Source organism: Piliocolobus tephrosceles, chromosome 11, assembly GCF_002776525.5.
Source record: "Piliocolobus tephrosceles isolate RC106 chromosome 11, ASM277652v3, whole genome shotgun sequence".
Lineage (NCBI taxonomy): Eukaryota > Metazoa > Chordata > Mammalia > Primates > Cercopithecidae > Piliocolobus > Piliocolobus tephrosceles.
The window spans coordinates 95,912,690-95,936,760 of NC_045444.1; the positions used below are offsets into that span (position 1 = coordinate 95,912,690).

Below are 24,071 nucleotides of genomic sequence, written 5' to 3' on the forward strand. Positions count from 1 at the left end.
TCCTTCTCACATTGCAAAATACAGTCATGCCTTCCCAATGGTCCCCCAATGTCTTAACTCATTCCAGCATTAATTCAAAAGTCCAAAGTCTAAAACATCATTTGAAATAAGGCAAATCCCTTCAATCTACAAGCCTGTAAAATCAAAAAGAGTTATTTACTCCCAATATACAATGGGGGTATAGGCACTGGGTAAACACTGATATTCCAAAAGGAAGAAATTGGCCAAAAGAAAGGAGCTAAAGGCCCCATGCAAGTTCAAAATCTAGCAGGGGCAGTCATTGAACTTTAAAGCTCCAAAATAATATCTTCTGACTGCATGTCTCACATCCACAGCACACTGGTACAATGAGGGGGCTCCTAAGGCCTTGGTTAGCTCTGCCCTTTTAGCTTTGCAGGGTGCATCCTCCCCACACCCCTCAGCTGCTCTCACAGGTTGTTGAGTGCCTACAGCTTTTCCAGGTGCAGGATACAAGCTGCCAGTCTGAGGTCTGGAGGGTGGTGATCCCCTTCTCACAGCTGTACTAGGGAGTGCCCCAGTGTAGACCAGATGTGAGGGTTCCAACTTCACGTTTCCCCTTGGCACTACCCTAGTAGAGGTTCTCTGTTGGGGCTCTGCCCCTATAGCAGGCTTCTGCCTAGGCTTCCAGGCTTTTCCATACATCCTTTGAAAACTAGGTGGAAGGTGGCAAGCCTCATTCACTCTTGGACTTTGTGCACCTGCAGGCTTAACAACACATGGAGGCTGCCAAGACTTACAGCAGTTTGTGCTCTCCAGAGCAGTGGCACGACAGTGTCTGGGGTCCTTTGAGCAGAGTCTGGACCCAGAGCTTCCAAAGCAGTACAGTATCCTGAGGCTGTGCCAGGCAGTGGGGCCCTGGACCTGGCCCACAAAATCATTCTTCCCTCCTAGGCCTCTGGGCCTATGATGGGAGGGGCTTCCATGAAGGTCTCTGAAATGCCTTCAAGGCCTTTTTCCCCTTGTCTTGGCTATCAGCACTGGGTGGGGTTTTGTTATGCAAATTTATCTAGCAATTGGTTGTTCCACAGCCTGCCTGAATTCCTCTCTCAAAAAAAGCTTTTTCTTTCTCTGCCACATGGTTAGGTGGAAAATTTTCCAAACTTTTATGCTGTGCTTCCCTTTTAAATATAAATTCCAACTCTTAATCTTTTCTTTGCTCCTGCTTCTGAGTGTAGGTTATTAGAAACAGCCGGGCCACCTATTGAATGTATTGCTGCTCAGAAATTTCATCTGCTAGATATGTTGTATAGTCACTATGAAGCTCAAACTTCCAAAGACCCCTAGGGTATGGACACAATCCAGCCAAGCTCTTTGCTAACACATAAAATGTGTGACCTTTACCCCAGTTTCCAGTAAGTTCCTCATTTCTATCACAGACCTCATCAGCCTGGATTTTGCTGTCCATATCACCATCAGCATTTTGGTCACAATAATGTAACTAGTCTCTAAAAAATTCCAAACTTTCCCTCATTTTTCTGTCTTCTTCTGAGCCCTCCAGACTCTTCCAACCTCAGCTTGTTACCCAGTTCCAAAGCTGCTTCCATATTTTCAGGTATCTTTATAGCAACACCCCACTCTTCAGTTCCAAGTAGTAGGCTGTTCTTACATTGCTATAAAGAAATACCCAAGACTGGGTAATTTATTAAAAAAAGAAATTAATAGGCTTATGGTTCTGCAATCCATGCAGGAAACACAGTGCCAGCATCAGCTTCTGGGGAGGCCTCAGGGGGCTTTTACTCATGGTGGAGAGCAATGCAGGAGCAGGTACTCCACATAGTGAAAGCAGGAGCAAGCCAGAGAGACAGGGGTTGGGGAGGAAAAGAAAAGGGAGGAGGTGGCACACACTTTTAAGTGACTTTAAGTGACTTTAAGTGACTTTAAGTAAGTTGTGAGAACTCACTATCATGAAGACAGCACCAAGCCAGGAGAGCTCTGCCCCCATTATCCAGTCACCTCCCTCCAGGCACCACCTCCAGCAATAGGGAATACAATTCAACATGAGATTTGGGTGGAGGCAAACATCAGAACTATATCACAGTCTCAGCAGACTAATACACATATCCATGCAATAGTTTTAACACTCTCCTTTGTATGGACACTGTCTCCACCTGAATTGTCTCTTCATTACCATTCACCTGGACTTCTGAAGGAGCCACTTACATGAATACCTCTTTAAGCACTCCCCTCTCTAATCCAATCATCTATATAGTATTACCAGATTAAATTTCCTAATTATGCCATTCTGGAATTTAAAACCTTCAGCGGTCCACTTTCACCTACAAAATTAAATATATTTAATTGAATAGCCTCCTCAGATTGTCATTCAGGGTCATTAGTTCCTATATAGAGCCAACTTAGCTTTCCACCCAATTACTGCTCTTCTTGTGTGTTGTACTCCAGGCTAGGTATATTTCCAAACACCCCCTGGGCTTTGATTCTTCTGTTACTTTGTTTCTGTGGTGTCCTGTCCATTGTCTGAATTGGTCTCCTTCCCACTCCATCTCCACCTATCAAAATCCCTTACCTCCTTCAAGGACTAACTCAAATGCAACTTCCTCTGTGAATCTTTATCTTCATAACAGAATTTTTCTCCCCTTCACTGATCTCCCAAAAGCTCTGTTAGTATTTTCCTGTGACAATAGGAATTTTTTTTTTCCATCTCAGCTTTTTGTCTTTTGGCTTTTTCACAACCTCCTTTATCCCACTAGATTCTAACTAAGTGAACTCTTTTAGATTAAAGAACACTGGATCTCTAAAATACTAAATGATGCTTAAAACACACACACACACACACACACAAACAACAACAAAAAATCCCTACCCATTTGGGTACGGTGGCTTATGCCTATAATCTCAGCAATTTCAGAGGGTGGATCACTTGAGCCCAGGAGTTTGAGACCAGGGAAACTATCTCTCTACAAAAAAAATAGAAAAATTAGTTGGGCATGGTGGTGCATGCCTGTAGTCCCAGCAACTCAGGAGGCTGAGGTGGCAGCATCATCTGAGGCTGGGGAGGTCGAGACTGGAGTGAGCCATGATCATGCCAATGCACTCCAGCCGAGACAACAGAGTGAGACCCTGTCTCACAAACAAAACAAAACAAAACAAAAAAAACGCCTACTCTATATCTTAAAAATATGAGAATTACAAGAATTAAAAACAAATAAAAAACATTGCCATTTTAAATGGAATTTTTAAAATATCTTATAACTGCAGTATTGCCAACATTTGTTTCTGTAAGGTGTAACTCCAGTAGTAACTTTTGTGTTACTTAAGCAGCAACAATTTCTGTAACTTTAACAAGGGAGAAGCATAAGAAATGTAAAAATTGTGAATTTTCAGCTCACAATTAACTTTGATAATCCAATAGCTAAAAGTTGTCTGCTGTTTTCATTTTGTCCTCCTTGTGAGGTATAATCAGGCCTATTTTAGTTTGACATAGGCTTTATAATGTTATCTGACCATCACAGTATGATTTATAATATGGAGGCATGAAGTCATTTCTCACTGGGGTGGGGATGTGGCAGGAGGGAAGAAGAGCTTTACCAATTAACTCAAGATTATTTGCTGACATTCATCTTACCTTTTAGGTGAGGAGAGACAGAGGATGGAGAATTGGTGCTTTTAGTATGCTGATACATTAAGCCACCTGGAAGCAGATGCTAAATCCTATTGAAAAGAATTTTATTTGCGTTTTGCTTAGGGCATTGTTTAGCAAAATACTACACAAAAACTCTTGACCTGTGTGTTTGAAATGGCAGATGTTCACAGTGAGGACTGAGCCTTGGGGCAACATCAATCTTCACAATTCTGTGCCTATTTACTCAATAACTGGCTTGGTTGGGGAAAAAAAAAAAAAAAGTTCCAGGGAGTCATTTACAAAGCAGCTGCTCCTGGCACTGCAAAGGAAAGTGTTCTTCTTAAGATAAGAAAAGCAAGCAAACAAACAGAAGCCACGGGACAGCTTGAGCCCACCAGGTCAAAAATGAATGCCTCTTTTCTCTCAGAACTGTGTTTCTAATGTTTTATATAAAAATTGTATATATTTAAGGTGTACGACATGATGTTTTGATATATATATTTTTATATATACACATAGTGAATTGATTACTAGAGTGAAGCAAATTAACATGTCTGTCTCCTCACACAGTTATTGTTTTAAAAAATAAGAACACTAGAAATCTATTCTTTTAGCAAATTTTAAGTATACCTTACAATATTATTAACTATAGTCATCATGCTGTGCATTAGACCTCTAGTTTTAGTCATCCTGTATAACTGTGACCTTATATCTTTTGGCCAACATGTCCTCATTTTGCCAACCTCCCCACCTCCTGATAACCACCATTCTACTCTGCTTCTATTCAGATTTTTAAGATTCCACTTAAGTGAGATTATGCAGTATTTTTCTGTGTCTGGCTTATTCCACTTACCATAAGGCCTTTCAGGTATTTCCTGTTGTTGCAAATGTCAGGATCTCCCTTTTAAAGTCTTAATAATATTCCATTGTGTATAGTATTTCACAATTTTTTAATCCATTCATCTGTTCATGGACACCGGTTGTTTTCATGTTTTGGCTATTGTGAATAATGCTGCAATGAACACAGGAGTGCAGATATGTCTTCAAGGTACCGACTTCATTTTCTTTGTGTATTTTCCCTGTAGTGGGATTGCTGGATCAAATTGTAGTTCCCTTTTTAATTTCTTGAGGAACCTCCATACTGCTTTCCATAGCGCCTGTACCAATTTACATTTCCATCAACAGTATACAGTGTTCCCTCTCCTTTTCCCCACATCTAACACTTACTTTTTTTTTTAATGATAGCCATACTAACAGGTGTGAGACAGCTATTTCATTGTGGTTTTTGATTTTCATTTCTCTGATGATTTCTGATATTAATCACCTTTTCATAAACTTGTTAGCCATTGTCATGTCTTCTTTGGAAAAATGTCTATTTGGGGTCCTTTGCTCATTTTAAAATTGTTGTTTTTAGTTGTTTGCTTTGAGATATTGTTTCATGTGTGTTTCTTATATATTTTGGATTTTTTTTTTTTTTAGACAGGGTCTCACTCTGTTGCCCAGGGGGTAGTTCAGTGCACAGTCACAGCTCACTGCAGCCTCAACTTCCTGGGCTCAATCGAACCTGCCACCTCAGCCTCCTGGGTAGCTGGGACAACAGGTGCACATCACAGTGCCCAGCTAATTTTTTGTATTCTTTGTAAAGATGAGGTTTTTCCATGTTGCCCAGACTGGTCTCAAACTCCTGGACTCAAAGCACTCCACCCTCCTTGGCCTCCCAAATTGCTGGGATTACAGGCATGAGCCCCCACACCCAGCCCTATATTTTGGATATGAACCCCTTATCAGATATATGGTTTGCAAATATTTTCTCCCATTGTCTAGGTTACCCTTTTATTTTGTTGATTGCTTCCTTTTGTGGACAGTTTGATGTAGCCCCACCTGTTTATTTCTGCTTGTGATGCCTGAGCTCTTGGTGTCATATGCAAAAAATCATGGCAAAGTCAATGTCAAGAAGCTTATTCCCTGTGTTTTCTTCTAGGAGTTTTATGGTTTCAGGTCTTACATTTAAGTTTTCATTCCATTTTGAGTTGATTTTTGTGCATGATGTAAGATAAAAGTCCATTTTCATTCTTTTGCATGTAGTACCCAGTTTACCTAACACAGTTTGTTGAAGAGACTGTCCTTTCAGTGGAAGTTATATAAGGCAAGGATGGGACTTTATTTTCTTATTCTCACCACAAAGGGTATTTTCAACTGCTTTTTAAAATTTGACATAGAATTGGAAAAAATACAACAGTAAGCACCTTTATTCATTTAACAATATTGATATTTTGTGTGCTGAAAACGTTGGGTTCAAATACAAAGTTCACGTACCTGAAAGAGTATTAATATTTTGAATACAGTTGGTTTTTGAATCATGCTGTATTGAAACCCCATCTCTACTAAAAAATGCAAATATTAGCTGGGCATGGTGACGCGCCCCTGTAATCCCAGCTACTCGGGAGACTGAGGCAGGAGAATCACTTGAACCCAGGAGGTGGAGATTGCAGTGAGCTGAGATCATACCACTGCACTCTAGCCTGGTTGACAGAGCAAGACCTTGTCTCCAAAACAAAAAAAAAAAAAAAAAAAAAAAGAGAGAGACTCAGGAAGATTTTTCTTGGAGATGGGGCTTCCAGTGTTGGGGAGGAGGAACACTGGAAGAGGGACAAATAAGTTGGAATGTCTTTCCAAACACATTATGGAATACATAAAGAAGTCAGGCTCCTGTGTCATAAAACTCAACTTAAAAAAAAAAAAATCCCACAATATCATTTTGTTTTTGCTATGAAGGTATGTATTTGGGAGTGCATGTAGAAGAAATGAAATCCAGTCTATTTAAAAGAATATTAAAGATATCAGGATGCTGATCTGTGTCAAAGAGCAATTAGCAAGAAGTAGCTATAGTCAAATGATAAATTGAGGCCTAAAACTTGCAAGTAAACAAATGGTCAGGTTCAACTTAGACTTTCCCTGACTCCAGGCAACTAGTGAACCACTTTCTCTTTTTAAAGAGTTGTTAAGTGGCAGTATCATCCTGGTATTCATTGCTCAGTATGCATTTATCGATTATAGAGCAGGATTTTGTATGAGACATCATGAAAGATCCTAGGATAACAGCATCACTTATTTTATATTGTAGTAAAATATATGTAATATAAAATTTAATATTTTAACCATTTTAAATGGTTCAGTTTTGTGGCATTAAGTCCATTTGCATTGCTGTGCGAGCTATCATTTTTTTCCTAGTGAATATTTAGATCTAAATCACAATCCCTTTCCACTGTCTCCTTTTTTCTTAGGGGATAATGATTGATAATTATGATTAAAATGAACACATATGCAGTGTATCCACTCTGTCTTTCATAGCCTAGTGTTATTATGTACATTCTATTTCAGCCATCTCTTGCACACACAATAGTGCACATGTAACCCAGCCACACATCCAGTCACTGAGTGTGTTGAATCACTGTCCTTCCTGCTCTCTTTGCATTTTTTCTTCATATTTTAGAGACATATTTTTTCTTTTTTCCTTTACTCTCCTAGTATTTTTATTTTAAATTTGTCATGCTTTCTCTTTAAATTTGTGGAGCAAAACAAAAAATAAACAAATAAGAAACTATGCTTAACAGGAATGTTCCAAATATTCTCAGTTTATGGCACCCTTAGTATCTCAGTAATTTTATTTTCAAGGTGGCTCTAGGCCAAAAGATGTACCTGACAGTTTCATTTAAATAACATAATATGTTTAAGTCCTAACAACTTAGTAGCCTTTTGAAAAAATAATACACATAAATTGAAAGCAAATCTATTTTTGCTTTTGAAAGCAAACCCACAATCACTTACTAATGGGATTTGTGCCTGTTGAATACTGCCCAGCCCTCAAACCTTGCAGTCACACTGGACACTATTATTCTTATTTCTTTTAATTTTTTATGGAAAAAAGGTTTTTGGTAATTCTTACTTCATGTTGATTTTCATGCAGTATTTGCTTTTATATCACAAACATCATCAAAACCCAACTTTGCAAAGCTGTAACATCATTGAGAGGAATGTAGCATGGTCTAATATTGAAACCACAAACCACTTTAAGTTAATACTTTTTATGCTGCCTAATGGATATTGCTGTGGGTTTTTTGTTTTTGTTTTTGTTTTCATATATTGAAAACATTTTGGCCAGGTGCAGTGGCTTTTGCCTGTAATCCCAGCACTTTGAGAGGCCAAGATGGGTGGATTGCTTGAGTTCAGGAGTTTGAGACCAGCCTGGGGAACATGGTGAAACTCCATCCGTACAAAAAATACAAAACTTAGGCAGAATGGTTGACGCTTGCAATTCCAGCTACTACAGAGGCTGAGGTGGGAGGACTGATTGAGCCTGGGAGGTTGAGGCTGTAGTGAGCCATGATCACACCCCTGCACTCCAGACTAAGTGACAGAGTGAGACCCTGTCTCAAAAAAAAAGAAAAAGAAAACATTTCACCATTCCCCTGAGAGTTTACAGTGGTGCCCTGGGCCACCATGACAGGTAGGGAGCTGTTGGCTTTATAGCCAAAAAATAATATTTTTATCCAAGTAAAATAATGTCAGTTGTTTGAAATCAAGATAGATATACTGAAGGCATTAATCTTAAATGTCCTTTATAATTTCCTCAGATACTTAAAAAAAATCTCCACAGATGTATCAACCTATCATTTCGTTATTATAGGACAAAGTTTACTTTTCTTAAACACCTGCCCTTAGGATTAAAAATCAACTATTTCATATTCAGTTGTATTTTCTGTGGTTTACTAGTATTTTCTTTGTCTTATTTTATACTGTTCTTTTCAGCAAATAACTAGTTTTAGGCTAATTTATTTTTTGGACTTAGCATAGGAGTCTAATAATGAAACATTTCTAATGTGTAGAAGAACATATGCTGTTTTCTATCCAATTAACTCACAAACATACTTCTAGAACCTAACTTGCTTTTTAATTACTGACTGCCGTAGATGCTCCCTGTGGCGAGTGGAGTCTCTTGTCAGTTTGAAGTTGTTTTGTTTACTATCTGTTCAAGAGGCAGGCTGACTTTTGGCACCAAAGTTTTTTTTTTTTTTTTTTTTTTTTTGTCCCTGGTTTACCTTCTTTAAACTTTGATTTGACAACATGCTTTTCTGCATATTTATTTCTCAGCATATTTTAGTAGCAAGGCTTAGATGCAAGAAACCAATGGAAAGATCGATCGTTTACCACTGAAATTGTCTTATTTGAACTTTACTCCCTTTAGCAAAGGTTTAGATTGATTGTCAACCCAGGACTAAAAATCTACAGAGTCTCTGTGCATATTAAATCAGATTAAACACTTGTGTCAGTCTGTACAGGCTTTTCTAACATAAAAGAACAGAAATTTATTTTTCACAGTTTTGGAAGCAGAGAAGTTCAAGATCAAGGCAGCAGCAGATTGGTTTTGCTGAGGTCCTGCTTCCTGTTTTTCCCTGCGCCTTCATATGGCAGGCAGAAGGTGTGAGAGCGCTCGCTGTGATCTCATGTATAAAGGCACAGTCCACTTTTTATATTTCTGGGATCTCTTTTGTAGGGGCACTAATCACCTTCCAAAGGCCCCACCTCTAAATATCACATTGGGGGACTAGGATCTCAACATATGAATTTGGGGTGGAGGAGACATAAGCATTCAGTCTTATGACAGGATCAAAATGCATGAGTTTTATTATTTTTGATTAAACATCTCTTAAGAGCAGTGGTAGTATATTAGAAACAGAATGTGTTAAAAATTCTTTTTGGTTGGTTGTTTTAGAATATGAGCATAGGACTTCTACTTTAAATAAGTAGAAAATAAAAATAGGACGTAATTTTGGCATTTAATATATGTTTTTTTCCAATAAAATGTAGAACGTACTTGTAAGCTTAAAGTTGTATGATACGTAACCGTTGTGTATTGTAAATGGATGTGTTTCAGTCAGTGCATTTTACGGAGTGAGGAACAAGTCACTTCTGATTTTATCTTCCTCCTTAGTGAAAGAAAAAGCCAGATTGTTCAACTGATTTAACTTACCGGGTATTTTTCTCTTCTTCTTTTAGATTTTATTGATCTAATCCAAAGTATCTTATAACTTCTGGCTGGAATTAAGGTCAGTACTGTATTTGTGTCAATCATGAATAAACTGTGAAATAAAATAAAGCATCATGGGTCTTTAGATAGCTAGGTCAAAAATATGCTTGCAATATGTGGTAAAAGCTGAAATTTAGTAAAACCTGGATATATTTCAGAGTTGGCTTACTAGCAAACATGGTTCCCTGAGTACTGTTTGTTTTTCTAATTAGTATAATTTATTTGGTTTTTGAATATTGAATTTATTTCATCTTACTATTACCTGAGTTTCAAATAATGAAAAAAAAATCCGACTCGAATTCATTTGTTTAATTAACAGAAATATTAAAAGAATGACTTCTTGGAAGGCTGACCTTTCAAAGAATGGTCAGCTTCCTGAATTTGCAGGAAAACATTTTGAATTCCACAATTATATACCCAACGAGGATGTATTTCCTAAAGAGGGTAGAGTTGAAAACGTACTTTTCAGTAAAAAATTTCAGTTAGCAGAGTGTCAAGATGTCATTCCTTTTGTTCTGTGCTTTCACTAATTGGCTTTAATTGAGACTTGAAACTAGCTTAACTGAGTTGAGAGTAATAACGGAACCTCAGAAGGCCCTCACAGCAATAAGCTTGGGATTTTATTTATGCCTTCTATTTTTTTTTTTTTTTTGAACATGTATTCAGATTAAAAAAAAAAAAAAACTAAATGCTGAATGAAATGAAGATTTTTATTGTTTATAAACGAACAACATGCCAGGTGTTGCTAAACTTTTTGTATAGGCTTTTGATTAATAATTAACGTAAAGGAAAACATTAGCTTTTCATTTACCCTTACACTAATCAGGAATTTTCTCTTTAAAGCCCATGTTTAACCCTTCAGATTGCAGTGTCTGTCATATAACAGGCACACTGTAAATATGTACCTTTTCTGGCCTCAATTCTGACCTCACTTTCCTGCAACCGAATACACATAAACACACAGACACACTCTCTCTCTCTCTCACACACACACACACAAACACACATACACACAGATGAAAAACTACAATTATTTCTCTTTTCAGGTACAAACTGCTTTCCTATCTTCGAAATCTGTATAGAATGAAGCAAATAGAATATATTAAAATTATGCCTATAGATAATTGGAAACTTAATAAAGAAAAAAGGTGAAATGTCTACAAGTATTGATTTAAAGTCTGTTTATAAACTATTATTTTATTAAGTGTTTTCATTTAGTTTGGGGTCAAATTTATTGAAGTCTCTCTTTTTTATTCACTTTTTAGCATATACTATCGAGATTGTGAAATGTGCAATTTTTAAAGACTTTTTGAACTTTTTTCTACTTTTACCCCCTACTAGACCCTGTCTCATCTACCTACAAAACCAAAATTACAAGTAGAATGAGATTTTTTTAAAGTATACATCATTGAATCAGTAATGTTTTTAATGCACAGAGTTAAGTTTTAATAATAAATCTGTATGAGAGGTAAACCTTTCCTTTCTCTTCTTTAATAAGAAGTAAACTCTTCCCTTCCTGATTTTTTATTATATAGTTGATATGGTAAACACGGCAGTTTTCAATCTCATCTTGCTCTGACCACTTTCCAGAAAGAAAACTGAAAAGAAAGAAGATTTTTGTTAGATTATAAAAAAAGTAACCGTAATGCACAAAAATTTTCATAATCTGATTCCCTAACCATCTTCCACATGGAGATTTCTGTTGTGAGAATATGAAAATTCAGTGTGTTTGGTCAAGATGACTTGCCTATTTTCAAATTAATAAATAAATATACCAGTGAAAATAAAGTGTACATAGAAATGGAAACATGTTTAAACCGCTCTTTTTATCAGGTCTTCCCACTTGGATATGTGTGGTTTAGTATTTATTAGTATTGTTTTCCCTTCTATCTGGAAATGAAAATAATATTAAATTACATTTGATTAATCAGTTATCTAAATCACATTTTGTAAAAGCAGTTAGATGTAGTAAGTCTCTTAAAAATATATTAACTCACCAGAAACAGCCAAGTTATCAAAATAGAATATATGTAACGGAAATTACCATTTTTTCAACTATAACTAAGTACTTTTGGTTTAAGATAAGAGTTTCCCTCACAGAAAAATCATGTTTTTCTGTGAAAATATTAGCTGAGCAAAATAACTAGTGTTGCCAGATAAAAACAAGCTACTGATAGAGGTGTATAAAATAGAACATCAGAAATGCATTGCAATATTTTATCAATTCTGTGATGCATGTAATTTTACATTAAATTATGTAAAATTAAGTTATACTTAGTTAAATTGACAGCATTTTTTTTTTCCTGGTAGTAAATGAGGTATGTCTTGTAATAATGGTATCTTAGATTTTATGAAACACAATGTTACTGAATTTAGACTGGAAACGTGTTTTAATCTCCTAAAGTTATTACAAAAAAAAAAAAGTCAGAATGAAGTCTAGAAATAAGGAAGGTAAATTTGGCATTGATTCTTAGCAACATTTTAGGCCACGCTTTTTGCCTTTTAAAAAAATATGTATTGGTTTTTCTGATCTACTTCTTTTTCTTTATTATTAATACTGCTACCAGCATTTTCGTATATTTTCCTCCAGTTTTTGTCGTGGTTTGTTTTCATGAAAGGTAAATTAAATTTTCTATTCTATACATTCCAGTTACTTGAAAAGGTGATTTTTAGTGGCTCTGAGATGTACTATCCTGTGGATATTTCATAATTTATTTCACCATTTACCCATTGTTGGACATTCGGACCATTTTTAATATCTCACTATTATAAATAGCACTGCAATAAATATGCTTCTAAAACGTTTATGTTCACTGCTGACATTGTACTTAGGATCAATTTGTAGAAGTGGGATTATGTAGTGTAAAGAAATAAATATATTTGAGGTGACTAATGTGTACATTGTGAGTGTTCCCCAAAATTATATACCAATATGCGCTTCACTGGTAGCAGAAGCAGTCAGAGTTTTGCAATACTCATGCCAATATTGGAATTAGGATTTTAAAAATTTCTCAGTTTGATAAGCAAGTGATGGCTTCTCAATTTTAAAATATAAAATAGGAAACAGGTGCTTGTAAAGGAATACTCATGGGTCATTAAAAGTATCAATCTAAACAGCATAACTTGTTTTTTAGATAGCATGAATAGGTAATATTAATTTCATTGGTTCTGCCACTGTCAGCCTGGGAAGGCTGTTTGATCTTATGCTGTTGAAGACAGAATCAAAAGCTAAATGATTTTCATCCTTATAAAGATAGATGATCATGTTAATTATATTAATTATAGTTTTCTTGAGAAGGAGGTTGAGGACCCTAAGGAATGGGACAAGGGAGATGATCTTTAATAGAGTTCTCAAGTTTACTTACAGTGGAAATATTGCTCAACAAGTGACATGAGGTGCAATAGCTTTTCTGGAAGTGTTTGGAATGCTGTGAGCAGAAAAGGACTAAGATTACTCTACAAATCTAAAAGTAAAATGTCATATTGTGTGCTAGCTAGTGCTTAGATATTTTATAAATTTCTCTCCTCAAAATTTTAAAAATACTTACTTTTCTATATTGATACTTTTAGTCTCATTTTGCAAAATCAAAAGTTATAAAGAAAATATTGGATATAACTTGTTGCTATTTTGTATCCGTTTCTTCTTCATCCTATACACTAGCCTTTTATCCTTCCTCTAATGCAGTCAGTACTTAGCATATATATTCCCTGAAGACCCTACCTCCAACTCCATCCTATCTTGCTCCCAAAGAGGGATCATGTTCATCAGACTGACACCTAGTGCTAAGGGATACATTGCTTAACACAAGGCTGTCAGTGCTATAAGACTTCCCCTGCCTTTGCAATTGCACTTGACTATATGAAAGTGTTCTGGTGGTATCGGTTGAAGTACCCGAGTTTGAAATTAGGTGAATTCATGCTTTCTTGGTGCTTAGAATTCTTAGAGAGATGATTTCCTATGAATTTTTTTGAAGAGATGGAGTGTCCCTCTGTCATTTAGGTTGGAGTATAGTGACACAATCATGACTCACTGCAGCCTCAAACTCTTGGGCTCAAGTTGTCCTCTCATCTTAGCCTCCTGAGTAGCTTAGGACTACAGGCTTGTGCCACCATTCCTGGCTATATTTTTTATTTTTTATAGAGACTGAGTCTCGCTTTGTTGCTTAGGCTGGTCTCAAACTCCTGGCTTAAAGTGATCCTCCTGCTTCAGCCTCTGAAAGTGCTGGGATTACAGGCATGAGTCACTGTGCCTGGTCAGTTGCCTATGATTGAATCATTAATATTTATCCGAAATTATTTATCAAAGCCCTGATTTTGATCCAGTGTTCCAGCACAGGGTGGATGCTGTGCTTCTTTTCTACTTGGATCTAGTCCTTCCTGCTAATTCTAATCTTTTCCTCTGGCTTAACCTCTGATGCCCTCTATACTTCTAGACTGCTAAGCTGCTGGTGGTGTTCCTTGGTCAAGCCCTCTGATTTTATTATCTGTAAAATGGAAACAAAAATAAGTTACACTTCCTTTTAAGATTAAATGAGATATGGCCGGGCGCGTTAGCTCACGCCTGTAATCCCAGCACTTTGGGAAGCCGAGGTGGGCGGATCATGAGGTCAGGAGATCAAGACCATCCTGGCAAACACGGTGACACCCTTTCTCTACTAAAAATACAAAAAAATTAGCCGGGAGCTGTGGCGGGCACCTCTAGTCACAGCTACTCGGGAGGCTGAGGCAGGAGAATGGCGTGAACCCGAGAGGCGGAGCTTGCAGTGAGCTGAGATCCGGCCACTGCACCCCAGCCTGGGCGACAGAGCAAGACTCCGTCTCAAAAAAAAAAAAAAGATTAAATGAGATATTATTGTGAGTCTTAAAAATTGTAACTTTTAATCCGCTTTTAAGCGCTCTATAAAAATATGCTAATTACTTTATTACATATTGTATACTTGTATCAAAACACATTGTGTCTGATAAATATGTACAATTATAATAAATAAATTACATTTTAATGCAAAAAAAAGACTCTTAGAACAATGTCTGGCATATGGTGATTGCTAAATAAATAGGAGTGTTTGCTCCATTGAGCCTTGAAAACAAACCAACCAAAAAATACTCTATTAGTCTTTTTTTCTAGATTTTACATGTGTAATAAATTCTCATACTTCTCCTAAAACAGAAAGTAAAATGAATGAGGATCTTTAAATTATTCTTATAAAACTTCAAATTATATAAATTAAAGAAACCAGAAGATGTGTGTGTGTGTGTGTATAATGTATGATATATGTAATTTTAAAAAATATTTCTTTTATAGAGATAGGGCCTCACTCTGTTGCCCAGACTGGAATGGAGTGGTGCAATCATAGCTTACTATAACCTCAAACTTCTAAGCTCAAGTGATTCTCCTGCCTCAGTCTCCTAAGTAGCTAGGACTGTGGTAGTGTGCACCAGCACACCCAGCTAATTTTTTATTTTATGCCTTTTATAGAGACAGGGTCTCTCTATGTTGCCCAGGCTGGTCTTGATCTGGCATGAAGTGATCCTCCTGCCTTGGTTTTCCAAAGTGATGAGATTACAGGCATGAGACACTGTACCCAGTCCAATATATAGAATTTAATACTGTATTTTAAAGTGGCCAGAAAGTAGTTTCTCTATGCTCTGCTGAATAGTATTATATCTTTCATTAAAGATGCTGTTAACCTAAACAGCATATTGCACAATTAAGCAGACTTGCACTTAAAAAACAAAACAAAACAGTGTAGAAAATGCGAATACTCTAATGAAATAGGAAGTGGGGAGAGGAGGATGTTCTTAATGTCTAACCAGTAAGCTTCGGTGCTTTGAGCTTTCCAGAATCAATACAAAATTTTGATTAGCTTCTTGGTCAACTTCCAGTACCTTCTCAGGGAGATGCTATATTTCTCTTCCAACTTGCTTCATGTTGCTTCACACATTTCTTATCGACTTGTTATGCTATATGTTATGATTATATTTGGATAGTCCATTCTCCCCTAGCAGCCCATAGGCTTTTTAAGGAGAAACTGGAGACTTTACCCTGATGCGTGTTATCTCAATAGGGCTTTGGAGGAAATGGACACTTAGGAAATGCTTATATAATGAATTTCTTTAAAATTCATTATATAACAAACAATTATAAAATTGTGAAACAAAATATAAACAATTGTCTTACATATGAAGACTAAATACGGAGCTACATAGATGTGTGTCTCTACGCGTGCATGTTATAGTCATCATTAATCCCTGCATCCTCACTCTCGGCACCCTATCTTTCTCTCTTGAAAAAACAAAAAACAAAAAACCCCACAGATCCAATACTTGTTCTTTAAGATTCTTCCAGTGGGTAGTATTTTCGTATTCATCTTTCATGGCATCAACAAGCCTATTTCCTCACTATGTCAGGCTCTCAAAATGAAAGAGGAATTCTGGAAGCACATATCCCCAAGATTCTTCATTAGGTCAAGTGAAAAAATGAGGAGGGATAGCAAGTTCGTCTGCCACCCTCACTTCAACCTCCTCCCCATCTCTCCTGTTCTAAGTCATGTCATGAGCCAATTCTTTGATAGTCATGTTTTTAACAGAAAAGGATTACTTTCTATTAAAAAGAGAAAATACGTATTTATGATGCATCAAACTTCAGAAAGCTTCACAAGAGAAAGTAAATTATCCTAAGGATTAAATGGTCTTTTCAGTTTGAAATGTGATTCTGGAAGCTTTGTATTTCTCCTAGTAGTAAACAAATAATTGGGCATTTTATAAATCTTTCCAGAATCTCAAAGTCACTTTGTATCATATGTAAATCTAATCATTAGAATCCTGGATTTTTTTAAATACAAAGATATTATACTATACTAAATGTAGGAATCAAATAAAATGACAACATAATCACTTGTTTCATAAGTTTTCTAAATTTCCCAAATTAAACCTAATAATTATTGCAGTTTCAAATATCTTAGGGGTGATTATTGTTTAAAGTCTCTCTCTTTTTTTCATATGGGAAAAGAATGCTCTAGCTCATTCTTTATTTCTTAATTAAATGTAGTATCAAATGACAATCACTGGCTATGTTTTCATACAAACCCCATGCTTATGAAATCAATTCTGTGCATTTAATTCACTTACCAGCTAATCTTTATTCTTTTCCTAAATTCGTCTGTAAAAAAGAATCCCATTCCAAAGAATAACACAGCTGATCTCTTTGCAGCCCATACATATCATTAAAAAGTATTATAACCTAAATATGGGCCTTATATCTTATTAGGGTAGTTTGTAGGATTAAAAAAAAAAAGAAATGAATTTCTTTATTATGTAAGAAATTATTTATATTCTACTTATTGCAGAATAAGAACTGCATAGTAGTAAAAGGGATAAACTCTCTTGTTCCTCTGTGAATCAACGTGAGACTTGTTAAGCTTCATCAGTTATTCACCTGAGAATAGAAGATTATCCATCGTGTATTAGAAAAAAGGAATATGACATATAATACCCACATGTGATAGATAGGTAAGTAAATAGGCATGCTGGTTTCAAATAGTTTTGCCAATGCACAATACAAGGACTTTACTTTTAGGCATGCTTTCTGAGTCAATTTTGTTGAAGAGGGTAAAATTATGTGCCTTTTCTGAACTAATTTCTCCCAGTTACTAAAATAATACAAAAATGTTGAAAAATCATTTGCCATAACAAACCGACATGGATTAGGTTTCATTCTGTATTATTCAATGTCTTACGGTTATCAACTTTGTGTTGCTTTAGAGTCTTCTTTCTTTTGACTATTTCAAATCTAATTAGTGAAGAGTTGAATAAAGAAAACACGGAATGCATTATATGTGTACATCTATGTCTATCTTCTTTCTTCTTTTTCTCGTTTATCTAAAGTTGTATACCTGTCAAAGTTTGTAGTTCAAAACTAGAGCAAGTGATCTCTTAGTACATTACTTTTTGAATATTAATAAGTGTATTAGTCCATTTTCACACTGCTATGAAGAACTTTCCTGAGGTTGGGTAATTTATAAAGAAAAGAGGTTTAATTGACTCACAGTTCTGCATGACTGGGGAGGCCCCAGGAAGCACAATCATGGTGCAAGCGGAAGCAGGCACTCTTCACAACGTGAGGAGGGAGTATGTGCGAGCACGATGAAGTGCCACACTTTAAAATCATCAGCTCTTTTGAGAACTCACTCACTATCATTAAAACAGCATGGGAGAAACCGCGCCCATGATTCAATGACCTCCCACCTGGTCCCTCCCCTGACATGTGGGGATTAACATTTGTGGTAAGATTTGGGTGGGGACACAGAAGCAAACCATATCAGCAGGTATTTGGAACTTAAGGTACTATTGTCTTCATTTTATGAATCGAGAAACTTAGTCATTAAACCAGAAACAATTTTTATTTTTATTTCATTTATTTACATAGAGACAGAGTCTTATTCTGTCACCCAGGCTAAAGTACAGTAGTGTGATCATGGCTCACTGCAGCCTTGACCTACCCAGCTCTAGTGATCCTTCCTGCCTCAGACTCCTGAGTAGCTGGGGCCACAGGTGCATACCACCGTGCCAAGTTAAATTATTTTCTTTTAGGTTTTGCAAAGATGATCTCACTATGTTGCCTAGGCTGGTCTCAAGCTCCTAGGCTCATGCAGTCCTCCTGCCTCAGCCTCTCAAAGTGCACCTGACCCAGATAGAATTTTTATAAACAGAGCATTGCTCTGTGAAGTATATTAGTTATTAGAAATACAGAAAAGTCTTTTATGGAATAACAGTAAGTAGAAAAATACACATTTATCTAAATGTAACTACTTACCTATGATATACATCATTTACTGATGGCTTAAACTATAAGATATTGATCTTCAGAATGATAAAGAGAGTAGAGAGTGGGCTTGATATCATTTGCTTAAAGATGCTTCACCTAGAAGGAATATACTTTTTCCACCTTTTCCTCCAAACAATTGCCTTCTATTAATGTTCTGCCAGAAGTAGCTCTCTGGTACAATACTAAGGTGCAAGTACAAGCTGATCTACTTTTAAAAAAACAGCTATGGTGGCATCTTTAAGGGGTTTTAAGTCAGCCATAAGGAGTATCAGACCAATAGAGGAGAATAAATTAAACAACAGGAATAAAAAAAGGGAAGGGGTAAGGCACTTACTGAAAATAAAGATGTAAGAATTTCCTCCTTTAAAATTTATTTAAACTTTGAAAATATGGGGTAAAAAATGAGTCAGCAAGCAGGATGTTTAACTTGACAGGCAACTTCATAGTTGCAAACCATTTCAAATTTTATTTCGACTTTCCATTATCCCTTAGAGACTCGAAGACCTAATTTAGACCATCTGGCTACACTATCACAGGGGGAGGATTTGTCTACTTAGGGTACCCCTTGGGGTTTTCTACCTGTTTGGAAATTAAGATGTAAATTACTATTGCAGTATGTTAGAGGGGTGTACTGGCAGACAGCTAATTTCCTTAGGTGAAATTAATGCTCAGAGAGAAACTGTACTTACATATTCAGGCTAGGCTATTACATAGGCACATCGATGGGGTGAAATTACCTTTTCTTCTATTTCATACAAGTGTTGTACAACACAAAAATTACATAATCTTCTATGTTAATAATTACTAATGTTACATTTAAATATTGTATGCTATTGAATGATTACGCGTGTACTGGAAATGTACACCCCACAGGGTATTTACCAAGTTTCGCTATCAGGCATCATCCTCTCTCTTCCACCATATCTGGAACTGCTGTGTTCCTCTTTCATTGTAGGGACTAAGTAGATATGTATTAATTGTTTGATTTTCTTATATTTAGATAGTTTTTGTAAATTTTCTTTTTGGTGATCACTGAAGTTCTCCGTTAGAGACTTAGTGGCAAATGTTACTTTAACTTTGTGCTTAGAAAAGAAGGACACTCTTCACCTTTACATAAATATAAAGAGGATGCAAACATCAAGTGCTTCATTGATTAACAAGAAAACTTTTAGAAATGTCATGTGTTTTGTCACCACAATGTGTGGCACGATGCCAGCCAATGGCATAAACAGTGTTTGAAATGTGATGTGATTTGCTTTTGCTTTCAGAAAAGTAAACAGTTTCTCTTTGGATTGAGCATAGTATCTTCTTCATTTACATGTCATGGACTTCATTTACATGTCATGGACTGCTTAGAGAGTTTTTACAAGTTCGTTGTCTATCTCGTAAAGCCCACATAGTTGTAGTTTTTGATACGTATCTCTTTATTTCATCATTTCGACATAGCCATAAATGGCATCCCACATAGATATTCAAACAATGTACCATTTACTAGGACATAGGAATCCTAGTCACTAGCTAACATGACTCCACGTGGAAATACACCACTTTACGGAGTGGAAGGGCAAGGGAAGCAGATGGGGGAAGAAGTATGCTCAAAAAATAGAAAAGTATATATAAAGAAATCCTAGCCACGAGGTGAATGATAGCCAAACAGATGTTTTTTAAAAAGTAAAAGAAAAAAACAAAAAGTAAAACAGCCTGGATGATAACACATTTTTCCTTGGTCCAGCCTTTGGGAAACCAAATTACATTCTTTCATCTCATAGTTTCATCATGTATTTTTATCGGGGAAAGAGAATTTGTACATCATAATATTTCTAAATCATACTCTAAATCATTCTATGTACTTTCAGAATTAAATCTTTGCACCCATGAAGTAAGCCTACATGAGAAGGTACAGTTCCAATACAACAGAGTGGTTATTAATAAATCGAGTAGTGAGGATCCAGTTGTAGTTCATTTGAGAGCAAGATTCTGTGAATGTATTAACAGTGGTTACTTTGCTCTTCAATGGCTTACAGTCAAGAGAGGGGAAAACTAATGCATATAAATAGTAACTAATACATGATGATACAATCAAATGCTAAGCACAGTTTAACTGTGTAGAGTGACCCAGAGAAGATATAATTGATTTTGACGGGCCAAATTTTTTAAAAGGGACCTTCAGCTAGGTTTATAGGTAAGTAGAATTTAAATAGCCACAATAGAGAGTTGGAGGTACAGAAAGGACATTTCTTGAAAAGGGTCTATGGAAACCAAAGCATGCATAAGGGAATGAGAACTCAGAAGTTGAGAAACTTGAACAGAGGCTGCAGGACAGGTTTACTGTGGATCTGTGTAAAGGTAAACTGAGGCTGGAGCCGAACTGGGAACGAAGACACAAGGCAAATGGCAGTGAGAATAGCCTTTATTAGGACTCGCGGGCGAGGTTCCTCGGTCCAAAGGTGCTGGCCGAGGAAGTTGCGCTGAGGGAGGAGGGTAGGGGCTTTTTTATAGCCCGAGAGGTAGGGAAGCTGGTTGTACAAACAGGGCCTGGGGGGTCTTGAAACTACTAGGGCAGGAGTTGAGTAAGGGTCATGAGGAAGGGGTCTTTGGAAACTGTTAACCAAAACTGCTGTTTACGAACTTGTGGAATGCAGGTGAGCTGCAGGTCATGGGGGAGTGTGGTTGCCCAGCCAGAACTCTGACACATGTAAGTCTGCGGGTGTGTACAAGGGTGAAGGGAGTCTTTAACAAAAGGCCTGCTACACCGGGTAATGCCACCATGTTGGGTCTGGATTCCTGCCTAACATTCCCACCTCTTTCTAATAAGAAAATGGGGGGACGTGTTCATCTGGCTGCTTCCTGCTGGTATAGGTCGTCGTGGGGTTCTTCAGAGGTCGGAACTCGGGTATAGGGGTGGAGCAGCATCTGATTGAAAGTAACCTGGGAGACTTCTTTCATGTGGTCCTGGATGAAGCGGAGGACAGGGGGAGCCGCTACCTGGAGCATAACCCTGGGCTCGGCAAGAGTGAGAGGGGTCCCTGAGTCTGGGCCTCTTCAATCTTCCTCAGTGTGGAGGAGCTGGAAGGTGCCTCCAGTACCTGGAGGAGGGTCGTCACGTGGAGACATAGTGACCGTCCTCAAGTTGGGGCAGTCCGACTTCCAGTGGCCCATCTGCCGATAGTTCGGACAGGGGCGGGTTGGCTCCTTTGGGTTGGGGCACTGCTTGGCCCAGTGGCCATCGTTGCGGCGCTTAAAGGAGGCACCAGGTGGTTCTCAAGTAGTACCTTCTTTCTGGGAGCTCCTGGAGCGGGCCGGTCTCAGGGCTGCTACCAAGGCCTGGGTTTGTGTACCTTCTGTTTTAGCCTGGCCTGTCCTTGGGCCTCAGCTGCTTCCTCCCTGGAGTTGTAGACCTTGAAGGCCAGTTTGACTAAGTCCTGGATGGGAGTTTGAGGGCCGTCCTCTGCCTTTTTTAACTTTTTATGGATATCGGGGGCCGACTGAGAAATAAAGTATGAAGCTAAGATGGCTCCTCCTGCAGGGGAGGCAGGGTCAAGGCGGGTATACTGAATAAGTGACTCTGTCAGTCGGTTAAGAAAAGCAGCCGGATTTTCATCTGAGCCTTGGACTACCTCCTTTAACTTATTAAAATTGACTGACTTATTGGAGGCTGCCTGCATGCCAGCAAGAAGGCACTGGACCATCATGTCCTGGCGGCGGCGACCTGCCTGCCTTACCTGGTAGTCCCAGTCGGGCTCAGCGAGGGCACTGCCTCGGTGCCGACTGGCATGGCGGGGTCAGTTAAATGAACCTGGTTAGTGTGCTGCCTGGCTGCCGCTAGGATGCGCTCCTGGTGAGATCATATGCCTGGCATAAATACCTGAACTCTTTGATACAACGAGTAGGATTGGCCGAAAAGGAGCCTGCACGCTCCTCAACCTTAGACAAATCTGCCAATGAAAATGGCTCATGGACCCGGACTACTCCTTCGGCGCCGGCCACCTCTCGCAAGGGACACAAGAGGTCGGTCCTGGACCGAGTATGGGCTGAGACAGGCGAGGAAGGGGAGGAGGTGGAGGTAGGGGAGACAGAATCTGTCGGGTTTGGTAAGGGCACATGAGGGGTGGAAGGGAGGGGAGGCGTTGATGAGGACGGGGATAATGGCGGGTCAGGGTAAGGAGGAGGTTGGGTGGGAGACCGAAGGGGTGGCTGGGATAGGGTGTCAGGAGGCTCAGCAAAAGAAGAGGAATCATCCCTCTCCTTGCTGGAGGGAAGAGACTTTGCGAGTAGGACCTGAGCTAATGAGCATTGAGTGCAGAGATCTGGGTGAGAACGCAAGTCCCAAAAGACTGGAACATAGGGTATCTCGTGCCATTTACCTAGTCTCTTGCGGAAGTTGGTCAGATCCGTGAGAATGTTAAAGTCTAGCGTGCCTTCTGCAGGCCACTGAGACTGATTATCCGATTTATACTGCCGTCATGCTACTGTGCAGAAGAAAATGAGCCGCTTTTGTTTTAGGTCTTGGCTGAGACTTAAAGTATGGAAATTAGCCAAGAGGCACCTCAGAGGGGATTTTTGGTTTGGTTTGGACTGGGTAGTTCCCATGGTCCTAAGGCGGGCAGTCCAGCGGCAATGGGAGCGCCCTCCCACTGCCATGCAGAGTGCGGGGTACGATGGCTTCTGGGGAGGTTGGACGTCTCCTAGTCCCTGGTGCCAAGGTCACAGTTGACCGGGGGGAGCCCCTGACGTGGCCACACGTTTCGGACAGGGACTTCCCGGAGGGAGCCTACAGGACAGGGGAAAACTCACCCAGCAGTGATCGAATTGAGTCTTGGATTTGGTGAAACGGCTCCTGGCTCAGAAAGGAGGTCCTGGCTTGGGGAGAGGAGAGCCTGCCTGACCTGGCAGGGGCCCGGGGAGGGGGTCTCCTCCCGGGTTTTGGCACCAAATGTAAACTGAGGCTGGAGCCGAACCGGGAACGAAGACACAAGGCAAATGGCAGTGAGAATAGCCTTTATTAGGACTCGCAGGTGAGGTTCCTCAGTCCAAAGGTGCGGGCCGAGGAAGTCACACTGAGGGAGGAGGGTAGGGGCTTTTTATAGCCCCAGAGGTAGGGAAGCTGGTTGTGCAAACAGGGCCTGGGGGTTCTTGAAACTACTAGGGCAGGAGTTGAGTAAGGGTCATGAGGAAGGGGTCTTTGGAAACTGTTAACCAAAACTGCTGTTTACGAACTTGTGGAATGCAGGTGAGCTGCAGGTCATGGGGGAGTGTGGTTGCCCAGCCGGAACTCTGACACATGTAAGTCTGCGGGTGTGTGCAAGGGTGAAGGGAGTCTTTAATAAAAGGCCTAATATGCCGGGTAACACCGCCATGTTGGGTCTAGATTCCTGCCTAACAATTTGTATCCTACCTCTTCTTTTCTTCCTTCTTTCTTAGTCTTCCACTTTTTTTTCCCCTACAAATATTTGTTGAATTACTTGTATGTGTATCTGTTCTTTAATTGTGAGCAGAAACCCAATTCATCGTGAGATTTTTAATTCTCTCTTCATGCACACAGATTAGTTACATAGATA

General features: G+C 38.6%; 1 protein-coding gene across 1 annotated transcript in view; it reads left to right on the forward strand.

The window, feature by feature from the left end:
- Nucleotides 1-24,071, forward strand: part of MAP2 (microtubule associated protein 2) — a 310,609-nt gene that overhangs the window by 69,863 nt on the left and 216,675 nt on the right. The window contains exon 2 of the mRNA XM_031936512.1: nucleotides 9,659-9,708. The gene's annotated coding sequence lies outside the window, so the exon portion shown is untranslated. The remainder of the gene's footprint in view (nucleotides 1-9,658; nucleotides 9,709-24,071) is intronic.